A 10,629-nucleotide genomic window follows, 5' to 3' on the forward strand; every position below is an offset into this window, starting at 1 on the left:
CCCATGCAATATGGCTGATTTGGAAGTCACCTATACAACACAACCAGCACAATGTCCCCCAAGCAATATGGCAGACTTGGAAGTCACCTATACAAGACAACCAGCACAATGTCCCAAATGCAATATGGATGACTTGGAAGTCACCTATAGAACATGGCCACCAGCACAATGTCCCCCATGCAATATGGCTGACTTGGAAGTCACCTATAGAACATGGCAACCAGCACAATGTCCCCCAAGCAATATGGCTGACTTGGAAGTCACCTATACAAGACAACCAGCACAATGTCCCCCATGCAATATGGCTGACTTGGAAGTCACCTATAGGACATGGCAACCAGCACAATGTCCCCCATGCAATATGGCTGACTTGGAAGTCACCTATAGAACATGGCCCCCAGCACAATGTCCCCCAAGCAATATGGCTCACTTGGAAGTCACCTATACAATACAACCAGCACAATGTCCCCCATGCAATATGGCTGACTTGGAAGTCACCTATACAATACAACCAGCACAATGTCCCAAATGCAATATGGCTGACTTGGAAGTCACCTCTAGAACATGGCCACCAGCACAATGTCCCCCATGCAATATGGCTGACTTGGAAGTCAACTATACAACATGGCAACCAGCACAATGTCCCCCATGCAATATGGCTGACTTGGAAGTCACCTATACAATACAACCAGCACAATGTCCCCCATGCAATATGGCTGATTTGGAAGTCACCTATACAACACAACCAGCACAATGTCCCCCAATGCAATATGGCTGACTTGGAAGTCACCTATACAAGACAACCAGCACAATGTCCCTAATGCAATATGGATGACTTGGAAGTCACCTATAGAACATGGCCACCAGCACAATGTCCCCCATGCAATATGGCTGACTTGGAAGTCACCTATAGAACATGGCCACCAGCACAATGTCCCCCAAGCAATATGGCTGACTTGGAAGTCACCTATAGAACATGGCAACCAGCACAATGTCCCCCAAGCAATATGGCTGACTTGGAAGTCACCTATACAAGACAACCAGCACAATGTCCCCCATGCAATATGGCTGACTTGGAAGTCACCTATAGGACATGGCAACCAGCACAATGTCCCCCATGCAATATGGCTGAGTTGGAAGTCACCTATAGAACATGGCCACCAGCACAATGTCCCCCATGCAATATGGCTGACTTGGAAGTCACCTATAGGACATGGCAACCAGCACAATGTCCTCCATGCAATATGGCTGACTTGGAAGTCACCTATAGGACATTGCAACCAGCACAATGTCCCCCATGCAATATGGCTGTCTTGGAAGTCACCTATACAACATGGCAACCAGCACAATGTCCCCCATGCAATATGGCTGACTTGGAAGTCACCTATACAATACAACCAGCACAATGTCTCCCATGCAATATGGCTGACTTGGAAGTCACCTATACAATACAACCAGCACAATGTCCCAAATGCAATATGGCTGACTTGGAATTCACCTATAGAACATGGCCACCAGCACAATGTCCCCCATGCAATATGGCTGACTTGGAAGTCACCTATACAACATGGCAACCAGCACAATGTCCCCCATGCAATACGGCTGACTTGGTAGTCACCTATACAATACAACCAGCACAATGTCCCCCAAGCAATATGGCTGACTTGGAAGTCACCTATACAAGACAACCAGCACAATGTCCCCCATGCAATATGGCTGACTTGGAAGTCACCTATACAATACAACCAGCACAATGTCCCCCATGCAATATGGCTGATTTGGAAGTCACCTATACAACACAACCAGCACAATGTCCCCCATGCAATATGGCTGACTTGGAAGTCACCTATACAAGACAACCAGCACAATGTCCCAAATGCAATATGGCTGACTTGGAAGTCACCTATAGAACATGGCCACCAGCACAATGTCCCCCATGCAATATGGCTGACTTGGAAGTCACCTATACAACATGGCAACCAGCAAAATTTCCCCCAGGCAATATGGCTGACTTGGAAGTCACCTATACAATACAACCAGCACAATGTCCCCCAAGCAATATGGCTGACTTGGAAGTCACCTATATAAGACAACCAGCACAATGTCACCCATGCAATATGGCTGACTTGGAAGTCACCTATAGGACATGGCCACCAGCACAATGTCCCCCATGCAATATGGCTGACTTGGAAGTCACCTATACAATACAACCAGCACAATGTCCCCCATGCAATATGGCTGACTTGGAAGTCACCTATACAATACAACCAGCACAATGTCCCCCAAGCAATATGGCTGACTTGGAAGTCACCTATAGAACATGGCCACCAGCACAATGTCCCCCAATCAATATGGCTGACTTGGAAGTCACCTATAGAACATGGCAACCAGCACAATGTCCCCCAAGCAATATGGCTGACTTGGAAGTCACCTATACAAGACAACCAGCACAATGTCCCCCATGCAATATGGCTGACTTGGAAGTCACCTATAGGACATGGCAACCAGCACAATGTCCCCCATGCAATATGGCTGACTTGGAAGTCACCTATAGAACATGGCCCCCAGCACAATGTCCCCCAAGCAATATGGCTCACTTGGAAGTCACCTATACAATACAACCAGCACAATGTCCCCCATGCAATATGGCTGACTTGGAAGTCACCTATACAATACAACCAGCACAATGTCCCAAATGCAATATGGCTGACTTGGAAGTCACCTCTAGAACATGGCCACCAGCACAATGTCCCCCATGCAATATGGCTGACTTGGAAGTCACCTATACAACATGGAAACCAGCAAAATTTCCCCCAGGCAATATGGCTGACTTGGAAGTCACCTATACAATACAACCAGCACAATGTCCCCCAAGCAATATGGCTGACTTGGAAGTCACCTATATAAGACAACCAGCACAATGTCACCCATGCAATATGGCTGACTTGGAAGTCACCTATAGGACATGGCCACCAGCACAATGTCCCCCATGCAATATGGCTGACTTGGAAGTCACCTATACAATACAACCAGCACAATGTCCCCCATGCAATATGGCTGACTTGGAAGTCACCTATACAATGCAACCAGCACAATGTCCCCCAAGCAATATGGCTGACTTGGAAGTCACCTATAGAACATGGCCACCAGCACAATGTCCCCCAAGCAATATGGCTGACTTGGAAGTCACCTATAGAACATGGCAACCAGCACAATGTCCCCCAAGCAATATGGCTGACTTGGAAGTCACCTATACAAGACAACCAGCACAATGTCCCCCATGCAATATGGCTGACTTGGAAGTCACCTATAGGACATGGCAACCAGCACAATGTCCCCCATGCAATATGGCTGACTTGGAAGTCACCTATAGAACATGGCCCCCAGCACAATGTCCCCCAAGCAATATGGCTCACTTGGAAGTCACCTATACAATACAACCAGCACAATGTCCCCCATGCAATATGGCTGACTTGGAAGTCACCTATACAATACAACCAGCACAATGTCCCAAATGCAATATGGCTGACTTGGAAGTCACCTCTAGAACATGGCCACCAGCACAATGTCCCCCATGCAATATGGCTGACTTGGAAGTCAACTATACAACATGGTAACCAGCACAATGTCCCCCATGCAATATGGCTGACTTGGAATTCACCTATACAATACAACCAGCACAATGTCCCCCAAGCAATATGGCTGACTTGGAAGTCACCTATACAAGACAACCAGCACAATGTCCCCCATGCAATATGGCTGACTTGGAAGTCACCTATACAATACAACCAGCACAATGTCCCCCATGCAATATGGCTGATTTGGAAGTCACCTATACAACACAACCAGCACAATGTCCCCCATGCAATATGGCTGACTTGGAAGTCACCTATACAAGACAACCAGCACAATGTCCCAAATGCAATATGGATGACTTGGAAGTCACCTATAGAACATGGCCACCAGCACAATGTCCCCCATGCAATATGGCTGACTTGGAAGTCACCTATAGAACATGGCCACCAGCACAATGTCCCCCAAGCAATATGGCTGACTTGGAAGTCACCTATAGAACATGGCAACCAGCACAATGTCCCCCAAGCAATATGGCTGACTTGGAAGTCACCTATACAAGACAACCAGCACAATGTCCCCCATGCAATATGGCTGACTTGGAAGTCACCTATAGGACATGGCAACCAGCACAATGTCCCCCATGCAATATGGCTGACTTGGAAGTCACCTATAGAACATGGCCACCAGCACAATGTCCCCCAAGCAATATGGCTGACTTGGAAGTCACCTATACAACATGGCAACCAGCACAATGTCCCCCATGCAATATGGCTGACTTGGAAGTCACCTATACAATACAACCAGCACAATGTCCCCCATGCAATATGGCTGACTTGGAAGTCACCTATACAATACAACCAGCACAATGTCCCCCAAGCAATATGGCTGACTTGGAAGTCACCTATAGAACATGGCCACCAGCACAATGTCCCCCAAGCAATATGGCTGACTTGGAAGTCACCTATAGAACATGGCAACCAGCACAATGTCCCCCAAGCAATATGGCTGACTTGGAAGTCACCTATACAAGACAACCAGCACAATGTCCCCCATGCAATATGGCTGACTTGGAAGTCACCTATAGGACATTGCAACCAGCACAATGTCCCCCATGCAATATGGCTGACTTGGAAGTCACCTATAGAACATGGCCCCCAGCACAATGTCCCCCAAGCAATATGGCTCACTTGGAAGTCACCTATACAATACAACCAGCACAATGTCCCCCATGCAATATGGCTGACTTGGAAGTCACCTATACAATACAACCAGCACAATGTCCCAAATGCAATATGGCTGACTTGGAAGTCACCTCTAGAACATGGCCACCAGCACAATGTCCCCCATGCAATATGGCTGACTTGGAAGTCAACTATACAACATGGCAACCAGCACAATGTCCCCCATGCAATATGGCTGACTTGGAAGTCACCTATACAATACAACCAGCACAATGTCCCCCAAGCAATATGGCTGACTTGGAAGTCACCTATACAAGACAACCAGCACAATGTCCCCCATGCAATATGGCTGACTTGGAAGTCACCTATACAAAACAACCAGCACAATGTCCCCCATGCAATATGGCTGATTTGGAAGTCACCTATACAACACAACCAGCACAATGTCCCCCATGCAATATGGCTGACTTGGAAGTCACCTATACAAGACAACCAGCACAATGTCCCAAATGCAATATGGATGACTTGGAAGTCACCTATAGAACATGGCCACCAGCACAATGTCCCCCATGCAATATGGCTGACTTGGAAGTCACCTATAGAACATGGCCACCAGCACAATGTCCCCCAAGCAATATGGCTGACTTGGAAGTCACCTATAGAACATGGCAACCAGCACAATGTCCCCCAAGCAATATGGCTGACTTGGAAGTCACCTATACAAGACAACCAGCACAATGTCCCCCATGCAATATGGCTGACTTGGAAGTCACCTATACAAGACAACCAGCACAATGTCCCAAATGCAATATGGATGACTTGGAAGTCACCTATAGAACATGGCCACCAGCACAATGTCCCCCATGCAATATGGCTGACTTGGAAGTCACCTATAGAACATGGCCACCAGCACAATGTCCCCCAAGCAATATGGCTGACTTGGAAGTCACCTATACAAGACAACCAGCACAATGTCCCAAATGCAATATGGCTGACTTGGAAGTCACCTATAGAACATGGCCACCAGCACAATGTCCCCCATGCAATATGGCTGACTTGGAAGTCACCTATACAACATGGCAACCAGCACAATGTCCCCCATGCAATATGGCTGACTTGGAAGTCACCTATAGAACATGGCCACCAGCACAATGTCCCCCAAGCAATATGGCTGACTTGGAAGTCACCTATACAACACGGCAACCAGCACAATGTCCCCCATGCAATATGGCTGACTTGGAAGTCACCTATACAATACAACCAGCACAATGTCCCCCATGCAATATGGCTGACTTGGAAGTCACCTATACAATACAACCAGCACAATATCCCAAATGCAATATGGCTGACTTGGAAGTCACCTATAGAACATGGCCACCAGCACAATATCCCCCATGCAATATGGCTGACTTGGAAGTCACCTATACAACATGGCAACCAGCACAATGTCCCCCATGCAATATGGCTGACTTGGAAGTCACCTATACAATACAACCAGCACAATGTCCCCCAAGCAATATGGCTGACTTGGAAGTCACCTATACAAGACAACCAGCACAATGTCCCCCATGCAATATGGCTGACTTGGAAGTCACCTATACAATACAACCAGCACAATGTCCCCCATGCAATATGGCTGATTTGGAAGTCACCTATACAACACAACCAGCACAATGTCCGCCATGCAATATGGCTGACTTGGAAGTCACCTATACAAGACAACCAGCACAATGTCCCCCATGCAATATGGCTGACTTGGAAGTCACCTATACAAGACAACCAGCACAATGTCCCAAATGCAATATGGATGACTTGGAAGTCACCTATAGAACATGGCCACCAGCACAATGTCCCCCATGCAATATGGCTGACTTGGAAGTCACCTATAGAACATGGCCACCAGCACAATGTCCCCCAAGCAATATGGCTGACTTGGAAGTCACCTATAGAACATGGCAACCAGCACAATGTCCCCCAAGCAATATGGCTGACTTGGAAGTCACCTATACAAGACAACCAGCACAATGTCCCCCATGCAATATGGCTGACTTGGAAGTCACCTATACAAGACAACCAGCACAATGTCCCAAATGCAATATGGATGACTTGGAAGTCACCTATAGAACATGGCCACCAGCACAATGTCCCCCATGCAATATGGCTGACTTGGAAGTCACCTATAGAACATGGCCACCAGCACAATGTCCCCCAAGCAATATGGCTGACTTGGAAGTCACCTATAGAACATGGCAACCAGCACAATGTCCCCCAAGCAATATGGCTGACTTGGAAGTCACCTATACAAGACAACCAGCACAATGTCCCCCATGCAATATGGCTGACTTGGAAGTTACCTATAGGACATGGCAACCAGCACAATGTCCCCCATGCAATATGGCTGACTTGGAAGTCACCTATAGAACATGGCCACCAGCACAATGTCCCCCAAGCAATATGGCTGACTTGGAAGTCACCTATACAACATGGCAACCAGCACAATGTCCCCCATGCAATATGGCTGACTTGGAAGTCACCTATACAATACAACCAGCACAATGTCCCCCATGCAATATGGCTGACTTGGAAGTCACCTATACAATACAACCAGCACAATGTCCCAAATGCAATATGGCTGACTTGGAAGTCACCTATAGAACATGGCCACCAGCACAATATCCCCCATGCAATATGGCTGACTTGGAAGTCACCTATACAACATGGCAACCAGCACAATGTCCCCCATGCAATATGGCTGACTTGGAAGTCACCTATACAAGACAACCAGCACAATGTCCCCCATGCAATATGGCTGACTTGGAAGTCACCTATACAATACAACCAGCACAATGTCCCCCATGCAATATGGCTGATTTGGAAGTCACCTATACAACACAACCAGCACAATGTCCGCCATGCAATATGGCTGACTAGGAAGTCACCTATACAAGACAACCAGCACAATGTCCCAAATGCAATATGGCTGACTTGGAAGTCACCTATAGAACATGGCCACCAGCACAATGTCCCCCATGCAATATGGCTGACTTGGAAGTCACCTATACAACATGGCAACCAGCAAAATTTCCCCCAGGCAATATGGCTGACTTGGAAGTCACCTATACAATACAACCAGCACAATGTCCCCCAAGCAATATGGCTGACTTGGAAGTCACCTATACAAGACAACCAGCATAATGTCCCCCATGCAATATGGCTGACTTGGAGGTCACCTATAGGACATGGCCACCAGCACAATGTCCCCCATGCAATATGGCTGACTTGGAAGTCACCTATAGAACATGGACACCAGCACAATGTCCCCCAAGCAATATCGCTGACTTGGAAGTCACCTATAGAACATGGCAACCAGCACAATGTCCCCCAAGCAATATGGCTGACTTGGAAGTCACCTATACAAGACAACCAGCACAATGTCCCCCATGCAATATGGCTGACTTGGAAGTCACCTATAGGACATGGCAACCAGCACAATGTCCCCCATGCAATATGGCTGACTTGGAAGTCACCTATAGAACATGGCCACCAGCACAATGTCCCCCAAGCAATATGGCTCACTTGGAAGTCACCTATACAATACAACCAGCACAATGTCCCCCATGCAATATGGCTGACTTGGAAGTCACCTATACAATACAACCAGCACAATGTCCCAAATGCAATATGGCTGACTTGGAAGTCACCTATAGAACATGGCCACCAGCACAATGTCCCCCATGCAATATGGCTGACTTGGAAGTCACCTATACAACATGGCAACCAGCACAATGTCCCCCATGCAATATGGCTGACTTGGAAGTCACCTATACAATACAACCAGCACAATGTCCCCCAAGCAATATGGCTGACTTGGAAGTCACCTATAGAACATGGCAACCAGCACAATGTCCCCCAAGCAATATGGCTGACTTGGAAGTCACCTATACAAGACAACCAGCACAATGTCCCCCATGCAATATGGCTGACTTGGAAGTCACCTATACAAGACAACCAGCACAATGTCCCAAATGCAATATGGATGACTTGGAAGTCACCTATAGAACATGGCCACCAGCACAATGTCCCCCATGCAATATGGCTGACTTGGAAGTCACCTATAGAACATGGCCACCAGCACAATGTCCCCCAAGCAATATGGCTGACTTGGAAGTCACCTATACAAGACAACCAGCACAATGTCCCAAATGCAATATGGCTGACTTGGAAGTCACCTATAGAACATGGCCACCAGCACAATGTCCCCCATGCAATATGGCTGACTTGGAAGTCACCTATACAACATGGCAACCAGCACAATGTCCCCCATGCAATATGGCTGACTTGGAAGTCACCTATAGAACATGGCCACCAGCACAATGTCCCCCAAGCAATATGGCTGACTTGGAAGTCACCTATACAACACGGCAACCAGCACAATGTCCCCCATGCAATATGGCTGACTTGGAAGTCACCTATACAATACAACCAGCACAATGTCCCCCATGCAATATGGCTGACTTGGAAGTCACCTATACAATACAACCAGCACAATATCCCAAATGCAATATGGCTGACTTGGAAGTCACCTATAGAACATGGCCACCAGCACAATATCCCCCATGCAATATGTCTGACTTGGAAGTCACCTATACAACATGGCAACCAGCACAATGTCCCCCATGCAATATGGCTGACTTGGAAGTCACCTATACAATACAACCAGCACAATGTCCCCCAAGCAATATGGCTGACTTGGAAGTCACCTATACAAGACAACCAGCACAATGTCCCCCATGCAATATGGCTGACTTGGAAGTCACCTATACAATACAACCAGCACAATGTCCCCCATGCAATATGGCTGATTTGGAAGTCACCTATACAACACAACCAGCACAATGTCCGCCATGCAATATGGCTGACTTGGAAGTCACCTATACAAGACAACCAGCACAATGTCCCCCATGCAATATGGCTGACTTGGAAGTCACCTATACAAGACAACCAGCACAATGTCCCAAATGCAATATGGATGACTTGGAAGTCACCTATAGAACATGGCCACCAGCACAATGTCCCCCATGCAATATGGCTGACTTGGAAGTCACCTATAGAACATGGCCACCAGCACAATGTCCCCCAAGCAATATGGCTGACTTGGAAGTCACCTATAGAACATGGCAACCAGCACAATGTCCCCCAAGCAATATGGCTGACTTGGAAGTCACCTATACAAGACAACCAGCACAATGTCCCCCATGCAATATGGCTGACTTGGAAGTCACCTATACAAGACAACCAGCACAATGTCCCAAATGCAATATGGATGACTTGGAAGTCACCTATAGAACATGGCCACCAGCACAATGTCCCCCATGCAATATGGCTGACTTGGAAGTCACCTATAGAACATGGCCACCAGCACAATGTCCCCCAAGCAATATGGCTGACTTGGAAGTCACCTATAGAACATGGCAACCAGCACAATGTCCCCCAAGCAATATGGCTGACTTGGAAGTCACCTATACAAGACAACCAGCACAATGTCCCCCATGCAATATGGCTGACTTGGAAGTCACCTATAGGACATGGCAACCAGCACAATGTCCCCCATGCAATATGGCTGACTTGGAAGTCACCTATAGAACATGGCCACCAGCACAATGTCCCCCAAGCAATATGGCTGACTTGGAAGTCACCTATACAACATGGCAACCAGCACAATGTCCCCCATGCAATATGGCTGACTTGGAAGTCACCTATACAATACAACCAGCACAATGTCCCCCATGCAATATGGCTGACTTGGAAGTCACCTATACAATACAACCAGCACAATGTCCCAAATGCAATATGGCTGACTTGGAAGTCACCT

The sequence above is a fragment of the Petromyzon marinus genome, unplaced genomic scaffold (genome assembly GCF_048934315.1).
Source record: "Petromyzon marinus isolate PM22_M1 ecotype Great Lakes invasive population unplaced genomic scaffold, UKy_Petmar_22M1.pri1.0 PM_G_Scaffold_1, whole genome shotgun sequence".
Lineage (NCBI taxonomy): Eukaryota > Metazoa > Chordata > Hyperoartia > Petromyzontiformes > Petromyzontidae > Petromyzon > Petromyzon marinus.